Raw genomic sequence first — 21722 nt, forward strand, 5'->3', positions numbered from 1 at the left:
AATTTGGTTAGACATTGAGATTTCTTTTTTTTTTAAAGATTACTGCAATAATCCCATTACACTTAACATACTCAAAGCATGGAGTTCAGTTCAAAATGTTTTGGTAAGGTCAAAAATAACCTCTGCTCTTACCCCGATTTTTAACAAACCAGATTTTGTACCAGGATTGCTGGATGCTGGCTTTAACATTTGGCTTAATTAAGGGTATAGGCAGACTAAATTATTTATTTATTGTCATTTGAGCAGATGGTTGAGAAATATTGACTCCCAAAGCAGAACTTTTTCCGCTTTCTACAAGTAAGACATTATATTTTGAAGAGCACCACCTTGATGTGTCTGTCATGGAAAGAATGCTTTTTTTTACAAAGGGAAATGTCTGTAAGTTTATTTTACGATGCTTTAATGTCCTTTTCTACTGCTTTTCTACAAGTGTGGGATAAATAATTGCCTGTTACTATTGACTAGGAGATGTGGGAGGACATTTGGAAATACCTCAAAACAATATCTATCTGTAATCGTACTAGAGTAATCCAATTAAGAATAATACACAGATTGCATATATCCCCAAATCACAGGCATTCTTTTAGCCCCTCCTCCTCCTCCTCTCCTCAGTGTCTCAAATGTAAAGGTGATACAGGCCCCCAAACACATTGTTTATGGTTATGTTCCAAATTACAAAGATACTGGTCTAATGTGTTTCAAGAAATTGAAAAAATCCTAGGTGTTGACCTAGAATTGGATCCAGTTTATTTGTACCCTAACAACTGCATGGTTTCCCGAGTTGTAGTGGGAGGACCACACACCATATCATCGCATGACTTCAAGTTTACTTCGATATGATGGTAATTATGTCAGTATTTGCGCATAAAGGTATTTCCACCGCCATTTCTCGTATAATTCAATAAAAAAAAAAAGAAATTGTATTTGTCACATGAGCCAAACACAACAGGTTGTAGACCTTACCGTGAAATGCTTACTTACAAGCCCTTAACCAACATTGCAGTTTTAAGAAAATATTTACTGTACAAACTAAAGTAAAACTTTTTTTATGTAACACAATAAAATAGCAATAATGAGGCTGTACCGGTACCGAGTCAGTGTGCAGGGGTATAGGTTAGTCGAGGTAATTTGTACATGTAGGTAGGGGTAAAGTGACTATGCATAGATAATAAACAGCGAGTAGCGTCAGTGTAAAAATAAAGAGGGGGAGAGGTCAATGCAAACAGTCCGGGTGAATATTTGATACATTGTTCAGCAGTCTTATGGCCTGGGGGTAGAAGTTGTTAAGGAGCCTTTTGGACCTAGACTTGGCGCTCCGGTATCACTTGCCGTGTGGTAGAAGAGAGAACAGTCTATGACTTGGGTGACTGGAGTCTTTGACATTTTTTTGGGCCTTCCTCTGACACGCCTAGTATATAGTTCCTGGATGGCAGGAAGCTTGGCCCCAGTTATGTATTGGGCCGTACGCACTACCCTCTGTAGCGCTTTACGGTTGGAGACCAGGCAGGGATGCAACCGATCAGGATGCTCTCGATGATGCAGCTGTAGAAATGTTTGAGGATCTGGGGACCCATCCCAAATCTTTTCAGTCTCCTGAGGAGGAAAAGGTGTTGTCGTGCCCTCTTCACGACTGTCTTGGTGTGTTTGGACCATGATAGTTTGTTGGTAATGTGGACACCAAGGAAGCTCTCGACCCACTCCACTAAAGCCCCGTCGATATGAATGGGGACATGTTCCTTTGTCTTGTTCACATTGAGGTAGAGGTTGTTGTTTAGCACTGCACTGCCAGGTCTCTGACCTCCTCTCTATAGGCTGTCTCATTGTTGTCGGTGATCAGGCCTACCACCGTTGCATTGTCAGCAAACTTAATGATGGTGTTGGAGTCGTGCTTGGCCACACAGTCGTGTGTGAACAGGGAGTATAGGAGGGGACTAAACAAGCACCCCTGATGGGCCCATGTGTTGCGGATCAGCGTCGCAGATGTGTTGCCTACCCTTACCACCTGGGAGCGGCCTGTCAGGAAGTCCAGGACCCTGTTGAAGAGGGAGATGTTTATTCCCAGGGTGATGAGCTTTGTGGGCACTATCATGTTGAACATTGAGCTGTAGTGAATTAACAGCATTTTAACATAGGTGTTCCTTTTGTCTGGGTGGGAAAGGGCAGTGTGAGTGAGTGAGATTGTGAGTGAGATTGTGTCATCTGTGGATCTGTTGGGGCGGTATGCGAATTGGATGGGTCTAGGGTTTGCGGGATGATGGTTTTGATGTGAGCCATGACCAGCCTTTCAAAGCACTTCATGGCTACCGACGTGAGTGCTATGGGGCGGAAGTAATTTTGGCAGGATACCTTCGCTTTCTTGGGCACAGGGACTGACCCCAACCATACTTCCAAAGTTGTGGCAAAATGGCTTAAGGACAACAAAGTCAGTATTGGAGTGGCCATCCCAAAGCCCTGACCTCAATCCAATAGGAAATGTGTGGGCATAATAGAAAAAGCGTGTGCGAGCACAGAGGCCTACAAATCTGATTCAGTTACACCAACTCTGTCAGGAGGAATGGGCCAAAATTCACCCAACTTATTGTGGGAAGCTTGTGGAAGGCTACCCAAAACATTTGACCCAAGTTAAACAATTTAAAGGCAATGCTACCAAATACTAATTGAGTGTATGTGAACTATATCATTCTCTCTACTATTATTCTGACATTTCACATTCTTAAAATAAAGTGGTGATCCTAGCTGACAGGGAATTTTTACTAGGATTAAATGCCAGGAATTGTGAAATACTGAGTTTAAATGTATTTGGCTAAGGTGTATGTAAATTTCCGACTTCCACTGTATGCACTGTCACTGCGGGTACGACAACATCATGCATGAATGCATTGATGAAGCTGGTGTCTGAGGTGGTGTTCTCCTCAATGCCATTGGATGAATACCGGAACATATTCCAGTCTGTGCTAGCAAAACAGTCCTGTAGCGTAGCATCCGCTTCATCTGTCCACTTCCGTATTGAGCGAGTCACTGGTACTTCCTGCTTTAATTTTTGCTTGTAAACAGGAATCAGGAGGATATAATTATGGTCAGTTTTGCCAAATGGAGGGCGAGGGAGAGCTTTGTGCACGTCTCTGTGTGTGGAGTACAGGTGGTTTAGAGTTTTTTTCCTCTAGTTGCACGTGACATGCTGGTAGAAATTAGGTAAAACGGATTTAAGTTTGCCTGCATTAAAGTCCCCGGCCACTAGGAGCGTTGCTTCTGGATGAGCATTCTTTTGTTGAGTTTGGTCTTAGTGCCAGCGTCGGTTTGTGGTGGTAAATACACGGCTATGAAAAATATAGATGAAAGCTATCTTTGTAGATAGTGTGGTCTACAGCTTATCGTAAGGTACTCTACCTCAGGTGAGCAAAACCTTGAGTCTACCTTAATATTAGACATCGCGCACCAGCTGTTATTGACAAATAGACACACACCCCCACCCCTTGTCTTACCGGACGTAGCTGTTCTGTCCCGCCGATGCACAGAAAACCCAGCCGACTGTATATTATCCGTGTCGCTGTTCAGCCACGACTCGGTGAAACATGAGATATTACAGTTTTTAATGTCCCGTTGGTAGGATAGTCTTGAACGGAGCTCATCCAGTTTATTCTCCAGTGATTGCACGTTGGCCAATAGAACGGATGGTAGAGGCGTGTTACTCACTCACAGGCAAATTCTCACAAGGCACCCTGATCTGCACCCCCTGTATTTCCTTATTTTCTTCATGCGAATGATGGGGATTTGGGCCTTGTCCAGGAACAACATTATATCCTTCGCGTCAGACTCATTAAAGAAAAAATCTTTGTTCAGTTCAAGGTGAGTAATCGCTGTTCTGATATCCAGAAGCTCTTGTCGGTCGTAAGAGACGGTAGCATCAACATTATGTACAAAATAAGTTACAAACAATGTGAAAAAACACACAAAATAGCACAGTTGGTTAAGAGGCTGTAAAACGGCAGCCATCCCCTCTGGCCCCATTCTAATACATTTTATTGACGTAAAAAGATCCCACCATGTCAAACGAACAAATGATCTGTCGGCATTTATTAAATTGCACCGAAACATACTGTTTACATTACAGCTGTCATGACTTTACTTGCATAAAAACGGTGGATGCAAACATGGTTACCGACAGTCACTCAATTAGGTATCACATGGCAACACAATTTTGCTTAGGGCCCCCAAAAGGCTAGGGCCTGCTCTGACTGCATGTGTGAGTATGTGAGTACGCCACTGTGGTGAGTTCCCTATTTTTGTGGCCCCCATTCCCATCAAAGTTGCCCATCCCTGCTCTACACACTGTGTGTGCGCATGTGTGCACGTGTGCTTCAGGCATTCATTTGTGTTCACCTGTCAGAGAACAGGCTGAGAAGAAAATGATGTTGTCTATGTCAGCAATGGTGTCAATGTTCAACACTATAACTCATTAACTCTGTATAGCTCTGTCTATTACCCAGGTTGTCACTCTCAGAAAGTCAAACATAGATTTGACCTTAACAATTGGTCACTCTCTTGTCCCTCTGTGCACTCCGCTCTCTGTCCTGCATAACTCTCTCTTCCTCTTTCTCTCTCTCTCTCCCCCTCTCTCTTTGCTCTCCACTTATCTCTCTTCCCTCTCTTCTCTGTTTTCTTCCCTCTTCACTCCTCCCTCTTTGTCCCCTCTTCTCTGCCCTCTGTCACAAAACGCGTTCTAAACTAGTTTAGCCGACTCCAGGACACACAGAGGCTTCACTGGTGTCATTGGTTAGTGTTACTCCAGGTCAGGGTAGATTACGTAATACCTCACAGTGGGCCGGGACAGGATGTGGATTAGTAATTATTGAGAGACTGTCTTCTTTTAGTTTTCCTTTAGTGTCTAATGATACTTTATTCCATGTTGCAGCCTTGTCTGTAGTGTGTGTGTGTGTGTGTGTGTGTGTGTGTGTGTGTGTGTGTGTGTGTGTGTGTGTGTGTGTGTGTGTGTGTGTGTGTGTGTGTGACCCCAGATGGCCTGGTAAAGTAGGTACAAGTAGGTTTCACAGCAGCCCTGTGGTTTCCTGGAAACCATGTGACTGGGAGATGACTGGATATGGGCATGCCGGAAACAAGCAGTGAGAGGGACACAGGCACACACATACATAGTGTTCGTAGTGTGTGTGTGTCCCTCACCCCTTGTTTCCTGCATGCCCATATCCAGTCTGCTCCCAGTCACATGGTTTCTAGTAAACCACAGGGCTCCTATGAACCGCAATAGATCTGTAACACACACACTCTGCAAATAATAAAAACATGTATCTGATGATTTATGCATATGTACCAGTGGAGGCTCCTCAGGGGGGACCATCCACCTCAGTGAATTTCAGAGAAATGTAAATACTGAACCATTAACCATCGAATTTTAGATAAAACTATACTAAATATATTCACGTCACCAAATAAGACACTTTTGCAATGATGGTCTACAGTAGCCTCAACAGCACTTTGTAGGGTAGCACCATGGTGTAGCCGGAGGACAGCTATTTTCCATCCTCCTCTGGGTACATTGACTTCAATACAAAACATAGGAGGCTCACCCCCTTCCATAGACTTACACAGTAATTATGACAACGCCCTCCACACCTATCAGAAATCCTACAGCGGGAACTGACATGTTATCCACCCAATCAAAGCATCAGAAAATGAATCTAGTACTGAAAGCATAAGCTACAGCTAGCTAGCACTGTAGTACATAAAATATGGTGAATAGTTGATGCAAAGAGAGAGAAAGACAATAGTTTTAAATAAATGAATTCCTTCAAAAATGAAGAAGAAGCACGAAAGAAAGAGAGGCTGCGTTTCAAGCACGTAAAAGACACACACTCCTCCACTTACACTTGTGTTATGCCTTGAGGGAATCCCTGCGGCCATCTTTATCGTCGGTCCAAACAATTAGCCAAGCAAGGGAAGTTGGCAAAGTAAGCCTCTCAGCCCTCGTTTGTGATCGAGTGTGTGAGTATACAATTCTATTCACTCCGGGGCCTGAAATACCCCATAATTCAATTCGTGATGATTGTACATCCGCTAAAAGAAAGTCAGCCAAAACTTGAAACCAACATCAATTCAATATGGAAAAGTCAACATGCAAGTGTAAGTAAAAACTAATTTAAATAAGTTAGAAATTGAACTACTAGTGCATATGACGTCACAATGGGGTTGCGAAGGGTCGGAAACTTTCCGGTAAATTTACAGTATTTTTCCAGAAATGTTCCATGGGAAGTTAAGCCCGGGAATTTGGGGAATTTTGCTTAAATTCATCAAAAAAGTTAGCTTATATGTAACGATCGTCGTGCAGGAAGGAAGAAGTGGACCAAGGCGCAGCTGGGAGCGAACACATGTTTATTCTTTTACACCGAAATAAACACGTACACAAAAATCAAGAAAATACCGAAACGTTAGCTGCTCAAAATCAAAGAGACAACAACCCACAAACATCGTGGGGGGAAAAGGAACTTAAATATGATTCCCCAATCAGAGGCAACTAGCGACAGCTGTCTCTGATTGGGAATCGACATAACCCAACAGAAATACGCCCCAAAGCAAGGCTATACCAAAACATAGAAAATAAACTATAGAAATGCCACACCCTGACCAAAATAGAAGAGTTCACCTGGTCAGGGCGTGACAGTACCCCCCCTCCAACGGTGCGTACTCCCAGCGCACCAACCTAAAGTCTATTAGGGGGGGGACCCGGGTGGGCGCCTCACCCTCGGTGGAGGCTCTGGCCCCGGGCGTGTTTCTCCCCCTGCCTCCACCCTAGCCCTACCCCTCTGGCCCGGACTGGACCACGGTGGAGCGGCATGCTCAGGCTCCGGAGCGGAGCCGCCGACCGGAACAGGACTGGTCACGGGCCGGACAGGACCGGGGACACGCACCACCAACCTGGTGCGGGGTTCAGGGACGGGCCGGACTGGCCTGGGGACACGCACCACTGGCTTGGTGCGGGGAGCAGGGACGGGCCGGACTGGACTGGGGACACGCACCGCTAACCTGGTGCGGGGAGCAGGAATGGGCCGGACAGGACTGGGGACACGCACCACTAACCTGGTGCGGGGAGCAGGGATGGGCCGGACAGGACTGTGGACACGCACCACTAACCTGGTGCGGGGAGCAGGGACGGGCCGGACTGGACTGGGGACACGCACCACTGGCTTGGTGCGGGGAGCAGGGACGGGCCGGACTGGACTGGGGACACGCACCACTGGCTTGGTGCGGGGAGTAGGAATGGGCCGGACAGGACTGGGGACACGTACCACTAACCTGGTGCGGGGAGCAGGGACGGGCCGGACTGGACTGGGGACACGCACCACTGGCTTGGTGCGGGGAGCAGGGACGGGCCGGACTGGACTGGGGACACGCACCACTGGCTTGGTGCGGGGAGCAGGGATGGGCCGGACAGGACTGTGGACACGCACCACTAACCTGGTGCGGGGAGCAGGGACGGGCCGGACAGGACCGTGGACACGCACCACTAACCTGGTGCGGGGAGCAGGAATGGGCCGGACAGGACTGGGGACACGCACCACTAACCTGGTGCGGGGAGCAGGGACGGGCCGGACTGGACTGGGGACGTCTGGCAGCTCGGGACAGTCTGGGCAGTCTGGCCACTCCGGCAGTTCAGCGCAGTCTGGCCACTCCGGCAGTTCAGCGCAGTCTGGCCACTCCGGCAGTTCAGCGCAGTCTGGCCACTCCGGCAGTTCAGTGCAGTCTGGCCACTCCGGCGACTGTTGACTGGCGGGCAGCTCCGACGACTGTTGACTGGCGGGCAGCTCCGACGACTGTTGACTGGCGGGCAGCTCCGACGACTGTTGACTGGCGGGCAGCTCTGACGACTGTCGACAGGCGGACAGCTCTGACGACTGTTGACTGGCGGGCAGCTCCGACGACTGTTGACTGGCGGGCAGCTCCTGCCCCGTCAAACAGCCCTTGTGCCCCCCCTAAAAAATGATTGGGGATGCCTCTCGGTCTCCCTAAACTCTTCCATCGCCCTGGAAATGCTCCTCCTTAACTCGGCCCATGTCCATCCTTCCTCTTCGTTCCTCTGCTGCTTGGTCCTGGTTTGGTGGGTTGTTCTGTAACGATCGTCGTGCAGGAAGGAAGAAGTGGACCAAGGCGCAGCTGGGAGCGAACACATGTTTATTCTTTTACACCGAAATAAACACGTACACAAAAATCAAGAAAATACCGAAACGTTAGCTGCTCAAAATCAAAGAGACAACAACCCACAAACATCGTGGGGGGAAAAGGAACTTAAATATGATTCCCCAATCAGAGGCAACTAGCGACAGCTGTCTCTGATTGGGAATCGACATAACCCAACAGAAATACGCCCCAAAGCAAGGCTATACCAAAACATAGAAAATAAACTATAGAAATGCCACACCCTGACCAAAATAGAAGAGTTCACCTGGTCAGGGCGTGACATTATAACAGTGAACCTTTTTTCTGGGATACCCATAAGGCAATTCTAGGTCTTGTGGCATATGTTGGTTAACTATCCCCAATTCAATGGAATTGCAACCCTCTGCATGCACAGTGCATTCTTCCATCACATGTGCAGCGCACTCTTACATCACATGTACAGCTGATTCTCAAGATCTTCCACACTAATGAGATGAGCCCACACTACTACACTATTGAGCACACACTACTAAACCGTCTGAGCCAAGGACAACATGCTTTCTGGTAAGTTTTGATTACAATACTGGGTGGGGTGAATATATTTTACATGACATACATGATTTCCTGTTAACTAGTAAATAGTAGCCTAAATAGCCTAAATCCTTTCTAACTTGTTAACAATTTCTGCTAGTTAGTTTTTGCTACCATGTGAGTTTTAGCTTGCTTGAGCCTGATAACTAGGGAGTGTTAATTCACCTGTTTCCATACATGTGTCATTTTAAAACGTTTTTCTTACAAAGGAGTTGTTTAATCTAATTGCTTAACTATTTATCTGTACATGGAATTGTATTTGTTTTTAACTCATTCTTTTCTAATCTTTACAGGAAAATGCCACGGACACTATCTGATGTGTGGAAACATTTCACTGCAGCTAATGTAGAAGGAAAAGCTGTGTACATTTGCAAATACTGTGCCAAATCATATGTGAGAAATGCAACAAAGATGCAGAAACATCTGGCCAAGTGCATAAAGTTCCCTCAGCACTCACAACAAGCAGCATCTGGAAAAAGTCCCTCTACTTCTATTCGAGGTGAAAATGATGAATCAGACACCTTATCCATAGGAACAGCTCACGGTCCTCCTTGAATCAGACGTTTTTTTTACTCAATAGAGGAACATAGTCAGAGAAATGCTGATGAATGTCTTGCTCGAGCAGTGTATGCAACTGCTTAACCTCTGAGGCTCACAGGCAATGTGTATTGGAAGAGATTTCTGAATGTTCTTTGCCCAGCATACACCCCTTACAACCAGAGATGCTTTATCTACTCATTTGCTGGATGCAGAGTTTAACAGAGTTCAAGTTAAGGTCAAGCAAATCATAGAGAAAGCGGACTGTATTGCAATCAAGTCTGATGGGTGGTCGACTGTTCGTGGGCAAGAAATAATTAACTACATCATCTCCACCCCTCAACCAGTATTCTACAAGAGCACAGACACAAGGGACAACAGACACACCGGTCTCTACATTGCGGATGAGTTGAAGGCAGTCATCAATGACCTTGGACCACAGAAGGTATTTGGACTGGGAGTGAATGTGCTTTTCAGATCAGTTCAGATCAGGGCGTAGAGCCACACGTGTGCACATTTGTTGATATTCTTTGCTAGTTAGCGAGTTATTAGCCCAGTTATAGATAGGTTTAGGTCAGCAATGGGGTGTTACTGCTTCCTACAAGAGCACAAAAGGTGTAGGCTACATTTCAAGCTGTCTTTGAAAAGCCAGTCAGGTAAAAAGCTCATGCCTTAATTAAAGGGGCAGTGTTGTATTTTGAGACAGGCTTGAATATGCAAATAAGCCAATAGGCCCGAGGAGTAGTCTATATTGTCTAATACTTTGTATGGTAATAATCATTCGTTTTATATTATAAAGTGGTGTCTTGCATCATACAACACAATACAATGCAATTGACAGTCACCTATTTGGCCGATGGTGTTACAGACCAAGTAAATGACAAGCACTTCATAAATCTTCTCAGGGATAGGCATTCCGTCAACGTGATAGTTGTAAATCATGCAGCGCCTTGTGTCACGATCGCAGATTTTAGAGAAACAACAAATGTCGGTACATATAAGTGTCCTATATCGGCTGAAAGCTTACATTTTTGTTAATATAACTGTATTGTTCAATTTACAGTAGCTATTACTGCGATATAACACGATATTACAAAGATAACGTGAAGTGTCGTTTTGTTAGATTAAATCCTTTTTTATATCCTTAAAAGGTCCATATAGCATGCATGATCGATTTTGTATTTCCACTCGTTCATTTTGCAAAGAAAGGAATCTGTGAATATCTAACCCTAAACGTTGTTTCAACCAGTCAAATCACGTTCGTATGTATTCCTCAGAGATCCTAGAACATAACTAGACTTCACTATATCATTAGAGGTGTGGTATATCCTATAGGACACCAAATTTGGTCAGAGAGCGACGCTTGATCGACTCTAACTTTTTCAAATAAACACCAATCGGAGTCAAACAAAGCTAGCTAGATAGCCAATGAGCTGGCCTTTACGGGAGTATCCGGAAACCCTGTATCTGTTGCAAAATGTAGCTGCTAACCTTTTGTGACAGCATGCCTTTTCCTTTTGGACAAAAATTATAAGAATATTCAGAGTTATGAAGTTATGAAAACTGGTTGTTTTGCAAATGTTGAACTTACAATATGGATACTAATACTGGAAAATCTAAATCAAAGTCCACGTATATAGATTTGACGATACTGTTGCAGAAAAATGTAATATGGATGCAAATGTCTCCTTCACGATTTGCCCATATGTACCTAGACGAACTACGGGTACAGCGTCAGTTTTCACTTTAAACCAACACCGTAAGTTGCACAAAATTCTCACAATGTTCACATTTCCACTTACAAGACCTAACGTTTGCTCAGTGCATCAACAGATTTTAGGGAACAAATCAAACTTTATTTGTCACATGGACCGAATGCTTCAGGTATAGACCTTACCGTGAAATGCTTACTTACAAGCCCTTAACCAACAATGCCGTTTAAGAAAGAGTTAAGAAAATATTTACCAAATAACTAAAGTAAAAAATAATAAAACATAACACAATAAAATAACAATAACAAGGCTATATACACGGGGTACCGGTACCGAGTCAATGGCATGGGTACAGGTTAGTCTAGGTAATTTGTACATGTAGGTAGGGGTAAAGTGAGTATGCATAGATAACAAACAGCGAGTAGCAGCAGTTAAAAACAAAGCGGGGGGGGTCAATGTAAATAGTCCAGTTGGCCATTTCATGAATTGTTCAGCAGTCTTATGGCTTGGGGGTAGAAGTTGTTAAGGAGCCTTTTGGTCCTAGACTTGGCGCTCCAGTACCGCTTGCCGTGCGTTAGCAAAGAGAACAGTCTATGACTTGGCTGACTAGAGTCTTTGACAATTTTTGGGCTTTCCTCAGACACCGCCTAGGATATACAGTTCAAGTCGGAAGTTTACATACACTTAGGTTGGAGTCATTAAAACGCGGTTTTCAACCAATCCTTAAAACAAACTATAGTTTTGGCAAGTCAGTTAGGACATCTACTTTGTGCATGACACAAGTCATTTTTCCAACAATTGTTTAAATACAGATTATTTCACTTATAATTCACTGTATCACAATTCCAGTGGGTCAGAAGTTTACATACACTAAGACTGTGCCTTTAAACAGCCAGAAAATCATGTCATGGCTTTAGAAGCTTCTGATAGGCTAATTGACATAATTTGAGTCAATTGGAGGTGTACCTGTGGATGTATTTCAAGGCCTACCTCCAAACTCAGTGCCTCTTTGCTTGACATCATGGGAAAATCAAAAGAAATCAGCCAAGACCTCAGAAAAAATGTGTAAACCTCCACAAGTCTGGTTCATCCTTGGGAGCAATTTCCAAACGCCTGAAGGTACCACGTTCATCTGTACAAACAATAGTACGCAAGTATAAACGCAGCCGTCATGCTGCTCAGGAAGGAGACGCGTTCTGTCTCCTAGAGATGAACGTACTTTGGTGCGAAAAGTGCAAATCAATCCCAGAAACACAGCAAAGGACCTTGTGAAGATGCTGGAGGAAATAGGTACAACAGTATCAATATCCACAGTAAAACGAGTCCTATATTGATATAACCAGAAAGGCCGCTCAGCAAAACTGCCATAAAAAAGCCAGACCTCCCCGGCTTGCAAGTGAAGAACACCATCCCAACCGTGAAGCACGGGGGTGGCAGAATCATGTTGTGGGGGTTCTTTGCTGCAGGAGGGACTGGTGCTCTTCACAAAATAGATGGTATCATGAGGAAGGAATATTATGTGGATATATTGAAGAAACATCTCAAAACATCAGTCAGGAAGTTAAAGCTTGTCCGCAAATGGGTCTTCCAAATGGACAATGACCCCAAGCATACTTCCAACGTTGTGGCAAAATGGATTAAGGACAACAAAGTCTAGGTATTGGAGTGGCCATCACAAAGCCCTGACCTCAATCCAATAGAACATTTGTCGGCAGAACTGTAAAAGCGTGTGCGAGGAAGGAGGCCTACAAACCTGACTCGGTTTCACCAGCTCTGTCAGGAGGAATGGGCCAAAATTCACCCAACTTATTGTGGGAAGCTTGTGGAAGGCTACCCGAAACGTTTGAACCAAGTTAAACAATTTAAAGGCAATGCTACCAAATACTAATAGAGTGTATGTAAACTCTGACCCATTGGGAATGTGACGAAATAAATAAAAGCTGAAATAAGTAATTCTCTCTACTAATATTCTGACATTTCACATTTTTAAAATAAAGTGGTGATCCTAACTGACCTAAGACAGAGAATTTTTACTAGGATTAAATGTCAGGAATTGTGAAAAACTGTGTTTAAATGTATTTGGCCAAGGTGTATGTAATCTTCCGACTTCAACTGTAGGTCCTGGATGGCAGGAAGCTTGGTGATATACTGGGCAGTTCACACTACCCTCTGTAGCGCCCTATGGTCAGATGCCGAGCAGTTGCCATACCAGGCGGTGATGCAACCGGCCAGGATGCTCTCAATAGTGCAGCTGTAGATCTTCTTGAGGATCTGAGGACCCATGCTAAATCTTTTCAGTCTCCTGAGGGGGAAAAGGTGTTGTCGTGCCCTCTTCACGACTGTCTTGGTGTGTTTGGACTATAATAGTTTGTTGGTAATGTGGACACCAAGGAACTTGAAACTCTCAACCCGCTCCTGTCGATGTTAATGGGGGTCTGTTCGGTCAGCCTTTTCCTGTTGTCCACGATCAGCTCCTTTGTCTTGCTCACATTGAGGGAAAGGTTGTTGTCCTGGCACCACACTGCCAGGTCTCTGACCTCCTCCCTATAGACTGTCTCATCGTTGTCGTTAATCAGGCCTACCACTGTTGTGTCATCAGCAAACTTAATGATGGTGTTGGAGTCGTGTTTGGCCACTCGGTCGTGGGTGAACAGAGAGTACAGAAGGGGACTAAGCACGCACCCCTGAGGGGCCTCAGTGGCAATACATTTATAAAATCAAAAGCTTACCTTGACTTGGAAGAGTTCCAGTGATGGATAGCCATAGCCAGCTAGCTAACATAGCATCTCTCTCTGTTTGAGCTGGGTTTTTGAGTAGGCTGCATTTGCTAGCTAAGTAACTGAAAGTGAAAATAATACTAAATATGGCTAGCTCACTTTCTCTGCATTCCAAACACGCAAAAGACACACCCTCTCCCCTCAGTCCTGAAATTAAGTGGACACTTCTGATGACGTATAATGACGTATGATGAGTTGAGACTTGCAGGGCAAGGGGCGAGAGTAATGTGTTAATTTTAAATGGACCACCCTTGCCGGAAATTCGTCACTCGTTCGTCCTACGGTTATGTTTTCAGTCATCATGGAACCACCAGGAGGTGTCGTGTGTGCTTTATATGCACTACAGTCAATTATGATTGCATTTTATATCTTGGCTAGAAGACAACGCATCCACAGACATTGAATTCTAGCCATCCGACGATATCAGGTCAATTGAAAATTACAATATGATGTCAGGGAAAGTTATATGGCTAACCAAACAAAAATATAATTACTTGTAAGATATGTGTTTGTGATGTAGGGTTGCACATTTTGGGGAATATTCAGAGACCTTTCTGTGACAATTAAAGGGAATAAATGGAAATTAACAGAAATATATGCAAATTCATATTATTACCATTTAAATGTAGATTTGTAGAGTTTTTTGCGTTGGATATATTTACCATGTTGTATGGAGACAGAAACATAAACCTTTTACTGTCACGTCCTGACCAGTAAAAGGGGTTGTTTGTTATTGTAGTGTGGTCAGGGCATGGCAGAGGGTGTTTGTTTTGTGCGTTTCGGGGTTTTTGGTGTATGTTCTATATTTTCTATTTCTATGTGTTTATCTGGGTTTTCTATTTCTATGTTGGGGTTTTGGAACGACCTCCAATTAGAGGCAACTGCTTGTCGTTGCCTCTAATTGGAGGCCATATTTAAGTGGGTTAATTTTCTCTTGTGTTTGTGGGTGGTTGTTACCGTGTATAGTCTGAGCACCTTACAGGACTGATTTTTGTCATTTGTTTTGTGTAAGTGTATTTTAGTTTTTTTCTTCTAATAAAAAGAAGACGTTCACTATACCTGCTGCAGTTTGGTCCACTCCCTACAACGACGCTTGTGACAGAACCACCCACCAAAGTAGGACCAAGCAGCGGAGGAAGGAGCAGCAGGAAAGTTATTTGGAGTCGTGGACATGGGAGGAGGTATTAGATGGGAAAGGACCATGGCACCAGGATGGGGAGTACAAGCGCCCAAAGGAGGAGCTGGAGGCAGCAAAGGCTGAGCGACGGAGGTACGAGGCACTATATCCTCCATTTCAGGAGGTGAGGAGGCAGCCCCAAAAATAATTTGGGGGGGGGGCACATGGGGAGTTGGAGTAAGTCAGGCAATAGGCCTGAACCAACTCCTCGTGCTTATTATGGGGAGCGTTTGCGGAAGTGCGCACGGTCTCGCCCATCTGCACGCACAGTCCGGTACGAGCGATACCAGCCCCCCGCAAGTACCGTGCTAGAGTGGGCATCCAGCCAGGGAGAAGTATGCCTGCTCAATACATCTGGCCACCAGTGCGTTTCCTAGGCCCAGGCTACCCTGCGCCTGCTTTACGCACGGCAGCCATCATGCCTCAGCACAGCCCAGTTCGCCCTGTGCCAGCACTCCACCCGTGCCGGGCTACAGTAACAATCCAGCCAGGACGGGTTGTGCAGGCTGTGCGCTCCAGACCTGCAGTGTGTAGTCAACGCCCAGTGTATCCAGTTCCTGCTCCTCGCACTAGCCCTGTGGTGCGTGTCACTAGTCGCGCGCCTCCAAAGCCAGCCCCACGCACCAGGCTTTTAGTGTGCCTGCCCAGTCCAGTACATCCTGTTCCTGCTCCTCGCACTAGCCCTGTGGTGCGTGTCACTAGTCGGGCGCCTCCAAAGCCAGTCCCACGCATCAGGCCTTCAGTGCGCAGTCCCCATCCAGAGCTTCCATAGACAGTTCCCCGTCCAGAGCTTCCGGCGACAGTTCCCCGTCCATAGCTTCTGGTGACAGTGCCCCGTCCAGAGCTTCCGGCGACAGTGGCCCGTCTAGAGCTTCTGGCGACAGTTCCCCGTCCAGTGCTTCCGGCGACGTCCTACAGTCCGGAGCCGGCAGAGATGGCCCACAGTCCGGAGCCGGCAGAGACGGTCCACAGTCCGGAGCCGGCAGAGACGGCCCACAGTCCGGAGCCGGCAGAGACGGCCCACAGTCCGGAGCCTGCAGAGACGGCCCACAGTCCGGAGCCTGCAGAGACGGCCCACAGTCCGGAGCCTGCAGAGACGGCCCACAGTCCGGAGCCTGCAGAGACGGCCCACAGTCCGGAGCCTGCAGAGACGGCCCACAGTCCGGAGCCTGCAGAGACGGCCCACAGTCTGGAGCCTGCAGAGACGCTCCTCATCCCTGAGTCTCCAGAGACGCTCCTCATCCCTGAGTCTCCAGAGACGCTCCTCATCCCTGAGTCTCCAGAGACGCTCCTCAGCCCTGAGTCTCCAGAGACGCTCCTCAGCCCTGAGTCTCCAGAGACGCTCCTCAGCCCTGAGTCTCCAGAGACGCTCCTCAGCCCTGAATCTCCAGAGACGCGCCTCAGCCCGAGGTCACCAGAGACGCGCCTCAGCCCGAGGTCTCCAGAGACGCGCCTCAGCCCGAGGTCTCCAGCTGGAGGATTGGGGAGGGGGGGGTGTAGCATGGGAGCCGTCGGTGACGGTAGCCACCCTCCTCCCTTTAGTTTGAGGTTATTTTTTGTGGGGTTTTGTGTTTCAGTGCATCCGGGGTCTGCACCTTTGGGGGGGTACTGTCACGTCCTGACCAGTAAAAGGGGTTGTTTGTTATTGTAGTGTGGTCAGGGCATTGCAGAGGGTGTTTGTTTTGTTTGTTTCGGGGGTTTTGGTGTATGTTCTATATTTTCTATTTCTATGTTGGGGTTTTGGAACGACCTCCAATTAGAGACAGCTGGTTGTCGTTGCCTCTAATTGGAGGCCATATTTAAGTGGGTTAATTTTCTCTTGTGTTTGTGGGTGGTTGTTTCCGTGTATAGTCTGAGCACCTTACAGGACTGTTTTTTGTTGTTTGTTTTGTGTAAGTGTATTTTGGTTTTTTTCTTCTAATAAAAAGATGTTCACTATACCTGCTGCAGTTTGGTCCACTCCCTACAACGACGCTTATGACATTTACCTTATCATAAGTAGACATAATTGCAATTTATTAAATCCTTCCAATAGAAATAAAAAAACAGTTTAATTACGAATTGAACTTGAATTAAATGAGTTGACTCTTCACATGGGATGATTTCACTGAACAACAAAAGAAAGGGAATATTGAATGATCCCTAACGATCCTTCGCATCTCCCAGTCCCTACTGCTGAAAAACATCCCCACAGCAGAATGCTGCCACCACCATGCTTCACCGTAGGCATGGTGCCAGGTTTCCTCCAGACGGGATGCTTGGCATTCAGGCCAAAGAGTTCCATCTTGGTTTCATTAGACCAGAGAATCTTGTTTCTCATGGTCTGAGAGTCCTTTAGGTGCAAACTCCAAGGTGCAAACTCCAAGCGGGCTGTCATGTCCCTTTTACTGAGGAGTGGCTTCCGTCTCTCGGCCACTCTACCATAAAGTCATGATTGGTGGAGTGCTGCAGAGATGGTTGTCCTTCTGGAAGGTTCTCCCATCTCCGCAGAGGAATGCTTGAGCTCTGTCAGAGTGACCATCAGGTTCTTGGTCACCTCCCTGACCAAGGCCCTTCTCCCCCTATTGCGGCCAGGTCTAGGAAGCATCTTGGTGGTTCCAAACTTCTTCCATTTAAGAATGATGGAGGCCACTGTGTTCTTGGGGACCGTCAATGCTGCAGAAATGTTTTTTCACCCTTCCCCAGATCTGTGCCTCGACAAAATCCTGTCTCAGAGCTCTACGAACAATTCCTTCAACCTCATGGCCTGGTTTTTGCTCTGACATGCACTGTCAACTGTGGGACCTTATATAGACATGTGCGTGCCTTTCCAAATCCTGTCCAGTCAATTGAATTTATCACAGGTGGACTCCAATCAAGTTGTAGAAACATCTCAATGATGATCAATGGAAACAGGACGCACCTGAGCTATAGTGTCCTCCACCTGAGCAGGGGGAGGGCACACAATGCAAATAGTAGCCATTTGGTTACCTGTTCAGGAGTCTTATGGCTTGGGGGTAAAAACTGTTGAGAAGCCTTTTTGTCCTAGACTTGGCACTCCGGTACCGCTTGCCATGTGGTAGTAGAGAGAACAGTCTATGACTGGGGTGGCTGGGGTCTTTGACAATTTTCAGGGCCTTCCTCTGACACCGCCTGGTGTAGAGGTCCTGGATGGCAGGCAGCTTTGCCCCAGTGATGTACTGGGCCGTACGCACTACCCTCTGAAGTGCCTTGCGGTCGGAGGCCGAGCAATTGCCATACCAGGCAGTGATGCAACCGGTCAGGATGCTCTCGATGTTGCAGCTGTAGAACCTTTTGAGGATCTCAAGACCCATGCCAAATCTTTTTAGTTTCCTGAGGGGGAATAGGCTTTGTCATGCCCTCTTCACGACTGTCTTGGTGTGTTTGGACCATTCTAATTTGTTGTTGATGTGGACACCAAGGAATTTGAAGCTCTCAACCTGCTCCACTACAGCCCCGTCGATGAGAATGGGGACGTGCTCGGTGCTCCTTTTCCTGTAGTCCACAATCATCTCCTTAGTCTTGGTTACGTTGAGGGATAGGTTGTTATTCTGGCACCACCCGGCCAGGTCTCTGACCTCCTCCCTATAGGCTGTCTCGTCGTTGTTGTTGTTGTGTCGTCAGCAAACTTAATGATGGTGTTGGAGTTGTGCCTGGCCATGCAGTCATGGGTGAACAGGGAGTACACTAGGGGACTGAGCATGCACCCCTGGGGAGCTCCAGTGTTGAGGATCAACATGGCAGATGTGTTGCTACCTACCCTCACCACCTGGGGGCGGACCGTCAGGAAGTCCAGGATCCAGTTGCAGAGGGAGGTGTTTAGTCCCAAGTTCCTTAGCTTAGTGAGGAGCTTTGAGGGTACTATGGTGTTGAACGCTGAGCTGTAGTCAATGAATAGCATTATCACATAGGTGTTCCTTTTGTCCAGGTGGGAAAGGGCAGTGTGGAGTGCAATAGAGATTGCATCATCTGTGGATCTGTTTGGGCTGTATGCAAATTGGAGTGGATCTAGGGTTTCTGGTATAATGGTGTTGATGTGAGCCATTACCAGCCTTTCAAAGCACTTCATGGCTACGGGCATGAGTGCTACGGGTCTGTAATCATTTAGGCAGGTTGCCTTTGTGTTCTTGGGTACAGGGACTATGGTGGTCTGCTTGAAGCATGTTGGTATTACAGACTCAAACAGGGACATGTTGAAAATGTCAGTGAAGACACCTGCCAGTTGGTCAGCACATGCCTGGAGCACACGTCCTGGTAATCCATCTGGCCCCGCAGCCTTGTGAATGTTGACCTGTTTAAAGGTCTTACTCACGTCGGCTACGGAGAGCGTGATCACACAGTTGTTCGGAACAGCTGATGCTCTCATGCATGCCTCAGTGTTGCTTGCCTCAAAGCGAGCATAGAAGTGATTTAGCTCATCTGGTAGGCTCGTGTCACTGGGCAGCTCGCGGCTGTGCTTCCCTTTGTAGTTTGTAATAGTTTGCAAGCCCTGCCACATCCGACGAGCGTCGGAGCCGGTGTAGTATGATTCAATCTTAGCCCTGTATTGACGCTTTGCCTGTTTGATGGTTCGTCGCAGGGCATAGCGGGATTTCTTGTAAGTTTCCGGGTTAGAGTCCGGCACCTTGAAAGCGGCAGCTCTACCCTTTAGCGAATGTTGCCTGTAATCCATGGCTTCTGGTTGGGGTATGTATGTATAGTCACTGTGGGGACGACGTCCTCAATGCACTTATTGATAAAGCCAGTGACTGATGTGGTGTATTCCTCAATGTCATCGGAAGAATCCCAGAGCATGTTCCAGTCTGTGATAGCAAAACAGTCCTGTAGTTTAGCATCTGCTTCATCTGACCATTTTTTTTATAGACCGAGTCACTGGTGCTTCCTGCTTTAATTTTTGCTTGTAAGCAGGAATCAGGAGGATAGAGTTATGGTTGGATATACCAAATGGAGGGCGAGGGAGAGTTTGTACGCGTCTCTGTGTGTGGAGTACAGGTGATCTAGAATTTTTTTCCCTGGTTGCACATTTAACATGTTGATAGAACTGATTTAAGTTTCCCTGTATTAAAGTCTCCGGCCACTAGGAGCGTCGCCTCTGGGTGAGTGATTTCCTGTTTGCTTATTTCCTTATGCAGCTGGCTGAGTGTGGTCTTAGTGCCAGCATCTGTCTGTGGTGGAACACAGTCCTGCATCCCTGCTATCACTATTGTTGTTTATGCAATCCAAATCGCAATCTGAGTCAGATGGGTATCATTTCAAAGCTTGTTGTGTGGCCAACATAACAAGTTAAATGATAAAGTACATTTTTACATTTTAGTCATTTAGCAGATGCTCTTATCCAGAACGACTTACAGTAGTGAATGCATACATTTCATACATTCTTTCCCCCCGCACTCGTCCCCCGTGTGAATCGAACCCACAACCCTGGCGTTGCAAACACCCTGCTCTACCAACTGAGCCACACGAGACTCTTACACTGTCAGGCTTTCACAAGGCAATTCAGAGAAGCAGATCATAATTTCGGTGTGCATAGAAGGGGGTCATGAGTGCATTCAGATGCGTGGTCCGAGGCTAATTTTATTCACAATACAACAAACAGGCTCATTCTGTTCAGGACAACCCAGGGTATAACGCCATGTCATCTTGTAACTGTACATCAAACATAGTGATGATAAACATTAACACTTACATGAGTTTTATGATATGGAAATGTCAAGTGCACATTTGGACTCACAAGTCTTTGGCCTGCTTGTATGACATCAAAGCAGTATTTATTATAATCCTCAATATCTAATTTTTCAAAATACATTGAGTCCTCATAATTTACAGCATTTCCCTCACTCAGACAACCACATTTTTTTGCAAAAGTTGCCCATTTAGCGGGAGGGATGGGGGCAACTTCTTGTCGCACGCAGTGCTCAAGTTCAGAACGTCTCTCAGTTAATACTCATACAGAGATGTGATGCAGAGACCCTGGGCTCTGACCTCATGTATAGCATGATACTGTACAGCCACTGTGTTCCAATTTAGGCACTTAGGTCTAAATCAGTCATTTTCAACTTGTGTACAGATACGGGTGTAAAGGGCTACCTTATAGATATATTAGACACCAGACCTGGTCGCAGGGATGGCTAATTCAATCTCCAGTGAGTTAAGTAAACCTGCTTTTAGTTTTTTTGCACCTTGCTTGTGTAATGGTCTCCAGGCTCTCTAAAGTTGGAGGAATTGGTGCCTCTAGGGCAATTCAAAAGGCTGATTTGAGGACCTTTTTCCTGAAAAATGTTTGTTTCCTATAATTGTGTTTTTCTTTTCGTGTATTGATGTGAATAGTTATGTGAACAGTGATGTGTGTAGTGTACATTGATGTGTATTGATGTATTTACAGGGTTCACCTGTGGAAGAGACTTGGGTCTCAGCATGACTCCCTGTCGAAATAAAGGTTAAATAAAAAATGTCTCCTGTGTTTTTCCATAGCTCAGCCAGTGTAACTTTATCTGTTCTGCCTTGATTCTATGTTAAATCTTTCAGAGACGGATAGAAACACTAAAACACCTGCAGTCATGTGCCATGGTGTGGATGTGACCAACTGGGTTTGAACCAAGGTCTTCAGCACCTCACAAAAAGTAAAGTTTGGGCATTAGCTTGGGGAGATAATAAAAGTCTTCAGGTCTGATCACACATGCGCATGACAGTCACTTAATTCAGGACAATAAAACCAGAATAATTTACAGAAGATGTTTGGTTGTGGATATGTGTGTTGTAAAA

General features: G+C 46.1%; 1 protein-coding gene across 2 annotated transcripts in view; it reads left to right on the forward strand.

Moving 5' to 3' along the window:
• The window catches only part of rassf4a (Ras association domain family member 4a), a 90067-nt gene that overhangs the window by 9466 nt on the left and 58879 nt on the right, over positions 1-21722 (forward strand). The gene's annotated exons all lie outside the window — the stretch shown is intronic.

The sequence above is a fragment of the Salmo trutta genome, chromosome 5 (assembly GCF_901001165.1).
Source record: "Salmo trutta chromosome 5, fSalTru1.1, whole genome shotgun sequence".
Classification (NCBI taxonomy): Eukaryota; Metazoa; Chordata; class Actinopteri; order Salmoniformes; family Salmonidae; genus Salmo; species Salmo trutta.